At 46.1% G+C, this 5,420-nt stretch overlaps 1 protein-coding gene across 9 annotated transcripts in view; it reads left to right on the top strand.

Moving 5' to 3' along the window:
• The first annotated feature begins 128 nt into the window (after positions 1-128).
• Positions 129-5,420, top strand: part of Atxn7 (ataxin 7) — a 147,088-nt gene continuing 141,796 nt past the window's right edge. For 7 of the 9 annotated variants that reach the window (XR_009227565.1, XR_006853493.2, XR_006853492.2 and 4 more), the window contains exon 1: positions 129-196. The gene's annotated coding sequence lies outside the window, so the exon portion shown is untranslated. Of the gene's footprint in view, positions 197-499; positions 978-5,420 lie in introns of those variants that run through there. The other 2 variants (XM_046452921.2, XM_058582080.1) reach the window with 2 other exon arrangements.

Genomic DNA, 5,420 nt, shown 5'->3' with positions numbered 1-5,420 from the left:
CGCCGCCGCCGCCGCGGGACCCGCGCGCCCCGCGCTCCCCGCACTCCCGGGGGACGGCCGCGGCCGGCGCGTGAGGGGGCGAGGCCAGGCGGCCGGCGGCGGCGGCTCGGGCTGCAGCCCCGGCCCCGCCGCCCCCCTGCCGCCCCCGCCCGGCCCACGCCCAGAGGCCGCCCCGGAGGCCGCCGCCAGCCGCCAGGTGAGCTCGCCCGGGCGCCGCCGCGGATGCGGGAGCGCGGGGTCGGGGCCCCCGCGGCCCCCGGGGAAGGTGGCCGCGGCCCCTGCCGCGCCCGGGCCGCCGCAGCTGGGGAGGGAGTGCAGCCGGGGGTGGGGCGCGCGGCGCGGCGGGGCGCCTGGAGCGGGGCCGCGGGCCGCGGCGCGGGGTCCCGGCAAAGTTGGCGCCCGCGCGCGCCGGGGCGGGTCTCGGGCGCGGGCGCTGGCGGCGGGAGCGGCCGGCCAAGGAGGAAAAGGCCCCGGGTTCCAGGTCGCGCGGTTCCGGCCGCCGCGTCCTCCCCCTGGCTGCCTGGGCTCCGGCGGGTGCGGGAAAAAGGGCGAAAGAAACTTGGCGACCTCCTGGAGGAGTTCGCGGGGCGGCCCCGAGCGCGGTGCCGCGGGCCTGCCCACCCCCGAGCCGGGGTCCCGTCGGGGGTCTGGACGGAGGGGGGGCTTTCGTTTCATTTTGTCTTTGGTTTTCAGAAACCGTCTGTGTGACCGTCCCCGTCGTAAGGGGAAGTTGGGAGCGGAGGGGGAGGTGGTGGTGCTCCACGAGAAGCGTCGCCCATGCGTGGAGTGAGACCTTCCCCGAGCAGATCCCAGGGCATCTCTGCCCCCAAAGTCACTTTGATTGGATTTCGATGACTTTCTCGTAAATGGCACCACTTAGGTGCCAGTTGAGGAAACAGACACCACAATGGTTGATTTGACCTCCAAGGAGAATTTATGCAGTTAGCACCAGAAGCCTGGCAGAGTTTTGAACCCAGGTTTGGTATTTGATGGAGACGTGTCCTTCTTTTCCAGTTTTCATGACCCTCTTGCATCTTCATATCCTGTATAAAGCAGTTAGTTGCCTAAGATGAATTTGGTGGATTCGGTTTTCTTACTGAAGTTGGGTCCCTTCTCCCAGGTTTCCCCCAGTTCTTTCAAAGAGGAAGAGTTGTAAATGCAAATGTATGCTAAGGAAGTGTAGTTAACCTCTACAAAAAAATCGGTATATGTAAATTTTTATTCATATTAAGGGAAGCTCATAACTTCAGTAATACCATTGCAGTATTCTTAAGAATTCATGCTCAGATTGGATGTAGGGGTACATGCCTGTAATCCCAACTGCTCTGGAGGCTGAGGCAGGAGGATCCAAAGTTTGAGGCCAGCCTCATCAATTTAGGGAGACCCTGTCTTGTAAAGGACTGGGGATGTGGCTCAGTGGTAAGGTGCCCCTGGGCTCAATCCCCAGTAAAATAATAATAATAATAATAATTAATTAATTAATTAAAAATTAAAGCTCAAGAATTAGCTTTTTGGTTCAAAGGCAAAAAATAACCGGTGTATAACTTTCCTTCCCCTTCCTCCTGAGTTTGAAAAAATATTGGCCTAAGGGGCAGGCCAGTGGTCCTTGGGTTTCAGACCCTGTTCATTTGGTTTTGGACAGAGAAAACTAACCAAAAGAATGTCTTTAAATCTTAAGTAGTACAAATAGTATGTTGAACATATCAATTGGTTGTCTATCACCCAAGAGGCATTTTGGTGGGGGTATTTCTTATTTGAAAAGTAATTGTCAAGTAGTGAAAAGATATTTTTAAAAGCTGCCTATCACTTGATCTTATCATCTTATTGATTTTGAAACAGTATCTAGTGAGTTCAAAGAATCTTTTAATGTTTTTAAAGGAAAGTATTGCTGATCCTTGTAACTGTTAAATTTCCAAGAAACATTTTATCAGTTATTCATAGATGGAGTCCTGACCAAACACTTTATAAGTTCTTTTGGTAAACTTACAATTTTGTTAATGAGTTCTAGAAGTTTTATAAAAGTAATAAGGCCACAGGGGATTGAAAGACTTTGAAGTTTGAGGTGTACCTGAAAAGGAACATTCCTAAACTTCTTGACTCACGTGGGCAACACGTGGTTTGAACTTTCAGGAACTCTTCAAAATCTGCATTGTCAGCCACATAATTTACCTCACAACTGCCTTGACACAGATCTATGCGTTGAACATTTAAGAATTCATTTTACTCCCAGTGGCCTGGGAGGGTGAGACAGGAGGATCACAAGTTAAAAGTCAGCCTCAGCAATTTAGTGAGGCCTTGAGCAACTTAGCAAGAACCTGTCTCAAAATTTAAAAATAAATAAAAAGGAATGGGGATGTGGCTCAGTGATTAAGCACCCTGGGGTTCAATCCCTGGTACAAAAAAAAAAAAAAAAGAATTCACTTTCTTTTTGTCATATAATATGTAGCAAGAGAATATCCTATTGAATTTTAGAAGTGGCCTTTTTTTCAAATACTAACCATTTTGTCATTGTTAATGTAGGATGGACTCAAGTCCTGTGCCATATCGACAGTTCTTTCCAATTTAGGGAGAACTTTGGGTAGAAACATAATTGGAAATAAACAGTTTTAAGCTGTAAGAAAGCTGATTTGCACTTTGAGCTTCTGTGACCTTAGATTTTGTGATTTACACAAGTCTTTAGATTCCTGGTTTCTTTGAGAATATAAGAGACTAGTTGAGGAAATAGATAAAAAATGGGGCCTGTGGGTCTCAGGGGTAGAGTGCTTGCCCAGCGTGTGTGCAGGTCCTGGGTTCAACTCCCAGCCCTGCAAAATAAACAACAAAAAAACGTTCAGAAAAAAAATTGAGTTTGCCTTCTGAAAATATATGAGAGCTCATGTTGGGTCTTTATCTGAGGGCTATGAAATGATGTGGGCCTTTGTGGATATTTCTGAAGTATACTTTTAGAGTAAAGGTTATGCTGGGCTCGGTGGACCTCCAGGAGTGGTTAGAGATTCATCTTTTTATTAAATAAAATGGGGGTGAGAATATTCATGCCCAGGAGGAAAAAAGTTTTAAAAAGTAGAGTTTTGAGCTCAGTACTTTAAAGATGTCTTCAGCCTCGTCCCGTGGCCTTAGAGGTGCAGAAGCACTTCCATTTTGTTCCCACAGCAGATCTTGCCTGTCAGTTGATGAGCCATGCACATACACAAAGGGCAGGCTGGCCTGCCATGCTCGCCCTGGGTGCCTTGCGGCCTAGTCATTGTATCTAAAAGTTCAGACCAGATAGATTGAATAAGCAGGGACTTGAGTCCCTCGCCGTCCTTTAGAGTAAGTGGTTCACAGCTTCACGCTCTTATTTCTCCCTGGCAAATGTGAAATCTGACTAGGAGGCAGGCAGTCACTCCAGGAAAATGTGTTTGTGCCTTGAAGGGAACACGATGGGAAAAGAGTTTCTGTGTCAAAACAGACCTAGGTTCAAGCCTAGGTTCTCTCATGCACTGTGGCTACTTAACCTGCCTGATCTTCTAGTTACTCATGTGGACAGCGGCTGTCTAGCAGAGTTGTTCAGAGGCTGGCTAGAAGTCTCTTTGTGTGTGTGTGTGTGTGTGTATTTAATTTTTTTTTTCTTTTTAGATATCCATGGCAGTAGAGTGCATTTTGACTTATCATATATACATGGAGTCTAACTTCTCATTCTTGTATTTGTATATTATGTGGAGTTTCCCTGGTCGGGTAGTCTTACATGAGCATAGGAAAGTTCTGTCCAATTCAATCTACTGCCTAGAAGCTTCTTGTATAAAATTAAGAGCCCTTGTTTGTCTCAGAGGAAGGAAGGACTTAAAAGCCAGATTTAGGTAGCCGTAAACATGCATAATCGTATGCTAGTGTACATTATTTCCAAATAATGTAGCTATTAACCTATAAAACTTTTTAAAACCAGGTTTTCAATAGTGTGGTAGAACTGAGTGGTCTCCAGGCTGTAGACATTTGGTGGTACATTTGGCATAGCTGAAGACATGTATGCTGCCCAGGAAGAAACAGTGGCCACCCTCCAGCACCAGAGTTGTCTCTGTGGGCAAGAGTCCTTCGAACATTTCCTCTATACTTGTAATTTAAATTCAGAAATTGAAGTTCAGGGCTTGGGATGCAGCTCAGTGGTAGAATTCTGTCTAGCCTGTGAGAGGCACTGGGTTTGATTGCTATTAAAAAAAAAAAAAAGGGCTGGAGTTGTGGCTCAGTGGTAGAGTGCTTGCCTAGCACATGTGAGGCCCTGGCTTCGATCCTCAGCACCACATAAAAATAAATAAACAAAATAAAGGTATTGTGTACAATTGAAAAAATAAATTAAAAAAAAAAAAAACCTTTACATGTACTTTCTAATCTGTTACCCCTAGAAATGCTTCATAATTCCCTCCTTTTGGGGATCCTTACAGTACCTCATGGACTAAGTGGGTGGAAGGTACACCTACAACTTTGCCTAATTTCTTCTTATTATTTTTTTATTTATTTTTATTTACACACACACACCAGGGATCAAACCCAAGGCTTTGCATATGCTAGGCAAGCGCTCTGCTACTGAGCCACATCCCCAGCCCTTTTTGAAATTCTGTTTTGAGAAAGGATCTCAGGATGCTGTCCAGGTTGGCCTTGAACTTGAGATCCTCCTGAGTACCTGGGATTACAGGTGTGTGCCCTGTCCCCTGCTCATTCTGCCATCATTACCTACATGTCTGGGTATCTGTGTCCATTTTTCTCAACAGGAAAAGGAGTCTTCTTGTAGAACTGAATCATATTTTCCTTTAAATGTTAAAAGAGGGCATTATATGTTGAAAAGGTGTAAGTTGTATGAGTAAAATACTTAGAATGCTCATGGCCTTAAAAATAAAGTTGTTTCTTCTGTTTCTGGGGGCTTTCCCCTTTCCTCTCATCTGTTCCTGATGAGCATTTATGCCTGCTGATTTGGGCTGATGGTTATGAACTTGGACTTTAGACTGGAATCTGGATTTGACTCTTCTTTTTCCAAGTTCTCTGGTTTTCTTCAACTTGGTCCAGTAAGCTTCTCTGAGTTTGAAGAAGGTGATCATTAAATGGAATAATAAATGCACAAAACTTTACTCAGTCCTGGGACCCTAGGAAGTGCTCTGAAAGTGGTAGCCATTTTGAAGATAGTTTCGTTCTCATCTTTAAAAGGAGATAACATTTAGTCAGGTTCATTCACACATAAGCATTCTGGAACCATCCTACCTTCAAAAAACTCATGAAATCCTTTCACACCTGCTTACCACAGGCAGGTACCCCAGCCTGTGGGACAATCAGACCTGTCCATTGTTCTTAGCAATGGATGATATCTTCTGATGACAGTGACTGGTTATGTCAAAATCGTGGGCAAGTCAGGGGCCAAACCATCCAGCCTGCCCAGGTTTGGAACCATGACCCAT

This window comes from Marmota monax, unplaced genomic scaffold, assembly GCF_021218885.2.
Source record: "Marmota monax isolate L192 unplaced genomic scaffold, Marmota_monax_Labrador192_F-V1.1 WCK01_AAM20220418_F8-fsc00042, whole genome shotgun sequence".
Lineage (NCBI taxonomy): Eukaryota > Metazoa > Chordata > Mammalia > Rodentia > Sciuridae > Marmota > Marmota monax.
Note: the sequence above shows the minus strand (reverse complement) of the source record. Positions and strands in the feature narration are given on the sequence as shown.